Here is a 10,951-nt window from a genome sequence, read left to right as displayed (position 1 = left end):
GGATACCAGCATGCATGTGGTACATTGGCATATATGCTTGTGGAGGACCTAAACACATTTTTAAAAAGTCAAAATTTAAAAATAAAATAAATGAATGTGTGTGTATGTGTATGTGTGTATGTATATGTGTATACATAGAGGTAATTTAAATGAAATTACCATACATAGCTGGTTATACTTCTCCCAAAAGCCATAGAACCTTTATGAAATCCCAATGCCATATAAGGGACACTTCTCTTGCAGTTGATGTTGAGATGAGATTACCAAGATAATGAAATCTCTTCCCATGGTTCTCACTTACCTCCTAAAAGATGAAAGTAGGATTCAGTAATTGGATAGCACACACTTCCTCAGGACTTGAAAAAATAAGACTGGTACCCATCTGGAAAGCTTCATCTCAAGGGCTAACTTTTGTAATATCTGAAGTTTCGATGAGAGCTGCATGAGAAAGAAGTTGTTACAATGCTATCCACTGTTAACCTGTGAGCCACAGCAATGGATAGCCTGGCAAGATATTCCAAATGATACAATAGCAATACTTGTATATTAAGGGTTAAAAAATGAGTCTAATTGGACATCAAGTATACACAATAGATGGAAACTAATGCCTGGCACTATTTACCTACCCAAGAACCTGTGGATGGAAAATAATAGACCTTAAAGAAGGACCTACTACTACCATTTGTCTAAATAAATGTAGCTTCCAACTGCATTCTAAATATTTAACCTCATACACATTGATAAGAGAAGTTCTTACCTCTCATCAGAGAAACTTCATTTTGCAGCAAATGATAGATATTAGATATCCACAACTACTCAAAACTCAGGGGAAAAGCATCAATATGGACTTCCCAGCAGCAATTAGAACATCTGCAATACAACTCATTTCTAAGGTTAAGTGTACAACAAGAACAGAAGCAGAAGGATTCTAAGAGATAAGACTATATTGACTGTTCTTCTGCTGGGACAAGTTCCCTGACAAGTTTGTCAAGTGGTCACCCCTAAACACATATACACATGTGCAGTACTAATTGGTTTTATATGTGTGTGCTTGTGTGTGTGTGTGTGTGTGTGTGTGTGAAACAATAATAATTATAGAAGAAAGCATGCATATTAAGAGTATGTGGGGGTCATGGTATTTGGAGAAAGCAAGCTGGAGGTGTAGAAATGATGTAACTACAGAACTCACATATGATAATATCAAAAGATTTAAGTACAAATAAGATAAAACGTCAGTCTCATCCCTAGCACTGATAGGGAAAAACAGCTGAAGCTTCCCCTCCCCCACATTTCCTGTGGATCCCACACAACATCCACTCCTAATCTCCCTACCCCCACTCATTGCTATATCCCAGAGTCAACACCAACAAGCACCTCCTGCTAATACACAGGCCACACTTGCCAAAAAAACAAGTAGTTCCACATCTTGCCTGCTGTTCCTGAGATCCAATCCCCCAAATCTTATCTCCAACTCAGTAGCAGAAAACCTGCTGTGGTCTCCCTTCTCTCTCTGATCTCATCCCCAATGGATGACAAAGACCTTCTTCTCCAACTTTCCATCCCCCAACTTATCCCAGTATCTCAGTCTCCAACGCCAGCAGACATTCCCTGGGAACACACCAGAGGAACAGGCTGGGGAAAGAGGCAACACCCAACCACCACACTCCAAAAACTCATAGAGAAAATAGAAACCCAAGCAACAAATTTATGCATCCAACAAAGACATCCAGAAATCAACACCTAGACCTATAATGATTCTAAACCCAGACAAATAGATGCCAGTGTAAAAACACAACCTAGGTGTCTCCAATAGAGTTCAGCTTTCCTATCACAGCAGGCCCTGAATATTCCAACATAGCTGAAGCACAATAAAGCAATTTAAATCAGCCTTTATGAATATGATAGAAGTATTTAAAGAGGAAATCAATAACCCTCTTTGAAAATTAAAGAAAACGTGAGCAAATAGTGTGAGAAAAAATAAAACTGTTCAAGACCTGAAATTGGAAATCTAATCAATAGATTAAAAAACTGAGGGAATTTTAGACTTAAAAAAATAGTAATTTAAATAGGAACTACAGAGGCAAGTTTCACCAACAGAATATAAGAGATGGAAGACAGAATTTCAGGCACTGAAGATATGATAGAAAAATGAATATTAAATGAATGTTAAAACTAAAAATTTTCTGACATAAAACATCCAGGAAATCTGGAACACAATGAAAAGACCAAGCCTAATAATGGGTATAGAGAAAAAAAAAGAAACCCAGCACAAAGGCCCAGAAAATGCTTTCAACAAAATCATAGGAAAAAGAAGGAGGTACCTATAAAGATACAAGAAACTTATAAAACACCAAATAGATTGGGAAAGAAAAGAAAGTCTGATTGCCACATAATAATTTAAACACTGAACATACAGAACAAAGAAAGAATATTAAAGCTGCAAGGGAGAAAGACCAAGTAACATCTTAAGGCAGAGCTATTAGAATTACATCTGAATTTTCAATGGAGAATCTAAAAACCAAGAGGGCCTGTGTTATAGATTTTAAGAGACCACAGATCCCAGCCTAGACAATTATGCCAAGCAAAGCTTTTATTCACCATAAGCACAGAAAATAAAATATTCCTAGGTAAAGTAAAATTTAAACAATATCTATCTATAAATGCAGCACAGCAGGAGAGTTTAGGAGAAAAACTCCATCCAAAGGAAAACACAGTAAATAAATAACCTCACACCATCAAAAATCAAAAGAATGGGAAGAAACTACAACCACCACCACCAACAACCAAAACAAAATAAAAGGAATAAATAATCATTGGTCATTGATATCTCTTGATGTCAATGGCCTCAATACTTCAATAAGAGACATAGGCTAAGCTGAGTAATAGTAGCATATGCTTTATTCCCAGAACTAGGGAGGCATATGGATCTCTGTGAGTTTGAGGCTAGCCTGTCCTACAGAGTGAGATCCAGGGTACCCAGGGCTACATAACAGAGTGAAAAATATGTCTTAAGATAACCCAGAAATAAAAATAACAAAAGAGATACGTATTAACAGAATGTATGGAAGAATAGGATACTTTCTGCTGTATTCAAAAAACATACCTCATGAGGTAATCTTTATCCTTGATAACATTACCTCAGGGTGAAGGGTTGGAAAGAGAATTTTCAAGCAAATGGACCTAAGAAGCAAGTTAGGATAACTATTTTAATATATAACAAGCTCCAAAGAAAAACTAATCAAATGAGATAGGGAAGAACAGCACATACTTGGTGTGGGAAGTCCTTCTATCTATGTTTTGCTTTTACTGGCTAATGAATAAAGCTGTTTCAGCCAGTGAATTAGTAGAATACAGAAAGACGGGATTCCAAGAAGAGAGAGGAGGAGAAAGTAGGAGGAGTCAGGGAGAAGACATATAGCTGCACCTGGAGACAGACGCCTCTGCTGGAGTCCACCAGAACCTTGCCAGTAAGCCACAGCCATGTGGCAATACACAGAATAACAGAAATGGGCCAGGCGATGGTGGCACACGCCTTTAATCCATGCACTCAGGAGGCAGAGGCAGGCGGATCTCTGTGAGTTCGAGACCAGCCTGGTCTACAGAGCTAGTTCCAGGACAGGCTCCAAAGACACAGAGAAACCCTGTCTCGAAAAACCAAAAAAAAAAAAAAAAAAAAAAAAAGAATAACAGAAATGGGTTAATTTAAGATATATGAGTTAGCCAGAAATACGCTTAAGCTATTTGCCAAACACTATTGCAAATAATATAGTTTTTGTGTGGTTATTTCGAGTCAGGGTATTTGGGAAACAAACTAGTGGCCTCTGCCAACAATTGGCACCCAACATGGGGCTTGAACCCATGACCCTGAGATTAAGAGTCTCATGCTCTATAATTGGCCTGCCAAAATGTGCCAACTAAATCCACACATGAGAGAGCTTGGAAAGAAAATCTAGACAAAACAAAAACAAAAACAAAAAGTTTAGCCACATTTTTTTAGATAATCTGTTTGCTGGCTCCTTTACAAGAAGTCTTTCAAATTCTGCATTAGCAGCAAAAAACACAAATAAAAAAAACAAACTGAAAAAAATCAGCACATCAGCTTCCTGTTTCACCAGCATGAAAGGGTCTTATTCTTTCAGGAGGTCTGGCTACAGAGCATTTAAATGGGGATTGTGGGCAGAGTGCTTCAACTTGCTTAATGGCAATATAGACCAGCTGTGTGCCTGAAAATAGGGCTGTGAGCATGGTTCACAAAGGTGGAGGACAGACTTCTGCCATGTTGGACTGAGCAGAGCCAACAGGCAGTGCCTCAGAAGTTGTTCCTAGCTGTGCCCACTTAGCATTAAAAAAAGTGCTCCTGGTAAATGAAAAATAATTACAGATATATATGGAATAAAGACCAAGGCAGATGGAAAAGGCCTCCAAATGGGTCACAGTATTGAATATATATATGTTTGAGAGATGAAAAACTAGTTATAAAATGAAGTAAATTGTTTATAAATAAATAAATAAATAAGTCTTTAAAAAGACAACACAGACAATCATAGATTAAAGGAGTAAAGAAAAATAAGCCATGTAAAGAAGAAATATACACAGAGAGTCTGGATTATATATACTATTTTGTTTTCTTTGAATTTTTTGACTGCAAAGAGACATTTGATTCCAGGGACTATGACACTAAACCAACAATTATACTTTAAAGGTATCTTGGCTTAAAAATTTGTTTCTAAGGATATGTTGCTCTGGAAAAGAAGTTCTCTTTTGTTTCCACATATGATGAGAACCTGTAGATTCCTTTCAGAATAATGTGGTTTGATTGACCTGAAAGGTTGCTTTGAATGTCCCCAAAAATTACTTCACCCAACAAAAGCTGGAAACAGTTTGGAAAAAACTATGCCTAAATTCCCAAATAATGTTTATAAATGTCTGTTTATATTTAAAAGGGGATATTCTATAGAGATTTGCATTGGTATGGATCTTGATTTATTAATAAAAATTTAAATCAATTTTGTTATATATGAATTTCTGCTTTTGATTAAGGTAATGTGTTTGTACAGCTCATTTCAAAATTAATGGATAATTAAGAAATACAGGTTAATAGATACTCATCTATAAAAGTCAAGCTTGTAGTCATGTTAGTTAGGTTTTCAAGATGTACAGAGATATATTTAAGATGATAGAGACAGAGACCCATATTGGAGACTGGACTGAGGTCCCAAGGCCCAGATGAAGAGCAGAAGGAGGGAGAACATGAGCAAGAAAGTCAGGACTGCGAGGGGTGCATCCACCTACGGAGACGGGGGGGGGGAGGGCTGAAGGGGGGTCTTATCTATGGGAGCTTGCCAAGGCCAGCTGGACTGGGACTGATGGAGCCTGTGATCAAACCGGACTCTCTGAATGTGGCTGACAATGAGGGCTGACTGAGAAGCCAATGATAAGGACACCGGATTTTGATTCTATTGCATGTACTGGATTTTTGGGCGCCTAGTCTGTTTGGATGCACACCTTCCTAGACCTGGATGGGGTGCTTGGACTTCCCACAGGGCAGGGCACCCTGACTTCTCTTAGGACTGGAGAAAGAGGGGGAGTGGGAATGGGGGAAGTGGGAGGGAAATGGGAAGATGGAGGAGGTGGAAATTTTTAATAAATAAAATAAAAAAGAAAGAAACTGGAGAAGATACCAGAAGATGGAAAAACATCTGTATATATTATAGCTATTAGTTTAGTATTTTTATGGGACATGTAAGGGTAAGAACTAATGGATCTCTGTTCCTTGTCCCTGTTCTAAGGACTTCTTTCCTCCTGTTATGTTTCCATGTCCAACTTTAATATTATGGTTTTGCTTCATCTTGTTATATTTTGTTTTGTCACATTTGGTTGTTATATCTTAGAAGCCCATACTTTCCTAATGAGAGAGAGAAAGGGAATGGATCTGGAGAGGAGGAAGTTGGGCAGGAAGTGGGAGGAATAGAGAGAGCAGAACTATAATCAAGATATATTAAATAACGAAAAATCTATTTTCAATAAAAGAAAAAATAAAGTGTTACAATTTACTTCAAAAATATACCTAAAAGTATATTTCTAAGAGTTAAGGTTTCTAATAATGCTCATAACCATAATTGAGAATTGTAATCATCTAGTATTACAGCTGGGGGAATCCTGAGTTAATGTAGCATTATTTTGTTTTATATGGATGTCATATATTGTACAATAAAAATAAATTCACTTTTTGGGCCTGGGTTATCTCACTCAGGATGGTGTTTTCTATTTGCATCCATTTGCATGCAAAATTCAAGATGTCATTGTTTTTTACTGCCGAGTAGTAAGTACTCTAATATGTATATATTCCACACTTTCTTCATCCATTCTTCCACTGAAGGGCATCTAGGTTGTTTCCAGGTTCTGGCTATTACAAATAATGCTGCTATAAACATAGTTGAACAAATGCTTTTGTAATATGATTGGGCATCTCTTGGGTAAATTCCCAAGAGTGGGATTGCTGGGTCCTGGGGTAGGTTGATCCCAAATTTCCTGAGAAACCTCCACACTGCTTTCCAAAGCGGTTGCACAAGTTTGCATTCCCACCAGCAATGGATGAGTGTACCTCTTACTCCACATCCTCTCCAGCAAAGGCTATCATTGGTGTTTTTGATTTTAGCCATTCTGACAGGTGTAAGATGGTATCTCAACGTTGTTTTGATTTGCATTTCCCTGATTGCTAAGAAGGTTGAGCATGCCCTTAAGTGTCTTTTGGCCATTCGAACTTTGTCTGTTGAGAATTCTCTGTTCAGTTCAGTGCCCCATTTTTTAATTGGGTTCATTAGCATTTTAAAGTCTAGTCTCTTGAGTTCCTTATATATTTTGGAGATCAGACCTTTGTCTGTTGCAGGGATGGGCTCACTGTGAGCCTTGTCAGTTTGGTTGCTCACCTTCCTGGACTTAGGGGGAGCTGGGAGGACCTTGGACTTAACATATTGAAGGGAACCCTGATAGCTCTTTGTCTTGGAGAGGGGTGGAGTGGAGGTATGGGTGGAAGGGAGGGGAGGGAAGGGGGAGGAGATGGAAATCTTTAATAAAAAAAAAATGAGAAAAAAAAATAAATTCACTTGTATCAAAACTTTACTACTATGATTGAAAATAATACCCACCATTTTTCTAAATATCCAATTACTTTATATTATATAATATAAAATATTCTAAAAAGTTTTTTAGTCTCTTCTGCATTCTCATAGGTTCATCTTTTCAATATTTTTAAACAACAATGGAATTAAAATATTTATAAGTCTGTGAAGACTGTGTAACTTTATTTTGCTAACAGGGTATATTTCTTATTATTATACAGACCCTCCATTTGAAAGGTCTATGCTTTTGGTAGCCTTGTAATCCATAAGTTACAAAGGAGATTATAAGATTTGGGAGGATTATTCTCAAACATCCCAGTGGTTCTCTTATGTAAATACTATAGCAAAGAGTGGGGGATGACATTTTGACAACATAATAGAGTTATTTTTTCTGAAAAAAAAATAGATCTGTTATATGGACAAAGGTAGGACAACATGAAAACAGTCAGTTTTCCTTTCTTTTTTCCCCTTTCTGGAAATATTGCAGGTGTCTTGAGAGTGAGTTGTGAAGATGGATGGCACATATGAAGTAGTCAACTTTACCAGAGGAAAAACCTTTCAAAATTACCTAAGACTGAGACAGTGAAGTGGCTTAATACAAGATTAGCTTAATTCCAGGTAGTGGTGGTGAATGCGTTTAATCTGGCACTCAGGAGGAGCAGGTAGATCTCTGTGAATTCAAGGCCAGCCTGGTCTATAAAGTGACTTCCAGGATAGCTAGAGAAGAGAAACCCTGTCTCAAAAAAAATTTACTAAAAAAAAAAAAAAATCAGTAGCCCTCCTACATGCAAAGTACAAATGAACTGAGAAAATTCAGTGAAACAACACCCTTCACAATAGCCACACATAATATAAAAATAGTTTGGTGTAACTCTAACCAAACAAATGAAAGACTTGTATGACAAAAATTTCAAGTCTTTGAAGAAAGAAATTAAGGAAGACATCAGAAGATGAGAAAAATCTCTCTTACTCATGGATTGGTAGGAGCCACATAATAAAAATGGCTATCTCACCAAAAATAACCTACAGATTCAATATAATCCCTATCAAAATTCCAGCATGATTTTTATAGACTTTGAAAGAACAATACGGAATTTTATATGGAAAGACAAACAATTCAGAATAAATAAAACAATCCTGAACAATAAAAGAATTTCCAAAGATATCACCATCCCTGATTAGAAACTCTATTACAGAGCTATAGTAGTAAAAACTGTGTGGTATTGGCATAAAAAGAGACAAGTGAATAAACAGAATAGAATTGAATAGAACTGAAGATTCAGAATTAAAGCCAAACCCCTAGGGACACATTGCTTTGGATAAAGAAACCAGAAATACACAATGAAAAAAAAAAAACAAACATCTTCAACAAATGGTGCTGTTTCTTATTGGATGTCAACATGTAGAAAAATGCAGCAAGATCTATAATTATCATGCTGCACAAAACTTAAATACAAGTAGATCAAAGAGCTCAACTTAAAAACCAGATATATTGAACCTAATAAAAGAGAAAGTGGTGAATAGCCTCATGCACATTAGCATAGGATATTACTTCCTGGATAGAATACCTATAACATAGGCACTAAGATCAACAGTTAATAAATGGAACCTCATGAAAATGAAAAGCTCTGTAAAGGCAAAGGACACTGTCAAAAGGCAAAGTACCAGCCTACAGAATGGAAAAAAATGTTTTAACCAAGTCCACATTCAACAGAAGACTAATATCCCAAATGTATAAAGAACTCAAGAAACTAGACATCAACAAATCAAATAACCAAAATTAAAAATGATGTATAGATGTAAACAGAATTATCAACAGAGGAATTTCAAATGGCTGAGATACACTTAAGAAATGTTTAATAACCTTAACCATAAGGGAATTTCATATCTAAACTACTTTGAGATTCCATCTTACACCTGTAAGAATGGTTAAGATCAAAAACACAAGTAACAGCTTATTTTGGCAAGGTTGTAGAGCAAGGGAAAAACTCCGTTCCTGGTAAGAATTTGTACAGCCACTATGGAAATCAATATGGAGGTTCCTTAGAAAATGGGTAATTGATCCACCTCAAGACATAGCTATACCACTCTTGGACATATATCCAAAGGACATTTCATCCTAGCACAAGGACACTTACTCAACTATGTTCACAACTGCTTTAATCATATTAGTCAGACGCTATAAAACAATTAGTTGTTCTTAACTGAAGAATTGATAAAGAAAACAAGGTCCATTTAAATAATAGAGTATTACTCTATTAAAAACAATGGCATCATAAAATTTGTAGGCCAACAGATGGAACTAGAAAAAACTCATCCTGAGTAAGATAACCCAAGAACCAGAAAGACAAGAATAGTATATATCACTTATAAGTGGTCATTAGCTGTTCAATAAAGGATAATCATCTACAATCCACAGATCCAAAAAAAGTTAAGTAGCAAGGAGGGCTGGGGGAGCCATGGGTGGTTCTTCCTGGGATGGGGAAATTGAATAGATTTGGGGACTGGACAGGGTGTGGCTGGGGATAGGAACAAGAGAGATCAGGCATGGTGTAGGGGAGATGGAAAGAGAGAATACTGTGGGAGATGGCTAAAATTGGGTGGCATTTGGATGTTGACTTGGAAACCTAGTGCAGTGGAAACTCCTTGAAATCTTTGAAAGCTACTCAAGTGAAGACTCCTAGTAACGGAGGCTATAATGTCTGAACTACTTATCTTCCCATACCAGATAAGGCCTCCAGCAAAAGAACTGGGACACCAACCCAGCCAAAAAACCTTAGAACTGCAATATGTCCTGCCTCCAAGATGTTCTGGAGTAATGGTGGCACAGAACTTGTAGGAGTGGCCAACCAATGGCTGGTCAAACTTGAGGCCCATGCCATGATATGGAGCCCACCCCTGATACTGCTTTGATAGTCAGAAACCAGAGACTGGACAGCCCAAAGACCCATAATAGAAACATAAATGACTGGGAAAAATATCAATGAAATGATTTCTAATAATACTCTTTTATACTCGTAGATCTGTGTCTTGCCCAGTTTTGTCATCAGAAAGGCAACATCCAACAACTGTAGAGAACAGATGCAGATACCCACAGCAAATACCAGATGGAGCTAGGGAAACCCCAAAAGAGGGGTGGGGGAGTATTGCAGGAGCCAGAAGGGTTAAGAACACAGTCCGCAAAACCAACTAAGCAGGTCTATAGGGCAAACAGAGATTGAAATGACATTCATGGATCCTGTACAAGTCAGAGCTAGATCTTTTGCAAGTACATTAAGTTTATATAACTAGGGGGTCTTGTGGGACTCTTAAGAGTGGGAGTACAGCTGTCTCTGACCCTTTTGCCTACTCTTGGGACCCTTTTCCTCCTACTGGGTTTCCTCATCCAACCTTGATATCAGGGCTTGTGCCTAGTCATATTGCATCTTCTTATGCTGTGTTCACTTGATATGCCTAGGGGGCCTGCTGTTCTTTGAAAAGAAATGGAGGAGGACTGGATCTGAGGGAGAGGGGAAGTGTGGGTGACTGGGAAGTGTAGAAGGAAGGGAAACTGCAGTCAGGATGTAATGTATGAAAAAAAAATAAAAGAAAAACACATTGTTTATATTCTTACTGTAAATGTATTTTTATATAATACATTCTAATCACGCTTTTCTTCTCCATCATCCCCTCCAATGTCTTCCCCACAACTCCATCAATCTACTTCCATGCCTTCTTTTTCTGTAACTCTTTAGAAAATAAATAGGCAAGAAAAACAAACAAACAAAAAAGAACTAGAATAGAACAAAATAAAAAGTATGAGAAATATATGTACAATGCATAGACAAATG

Source organism: Arvicola amphibius, chromosome 8 (assembly GCF_903992535.2).
Source record: "Arvicola amphibius chromosome 8, mArvAmp1.2, whole genome shotgun sequence".
Classification (NCBI taxonomy): Eukaryota; Metazoa; Chordata; class Mammalia; order Rodentia; family Cricetidae; genus Arvicola; species Arvicola amphibius.
This window is presented reverse-complemented; position numbering follows the sequence as displayed.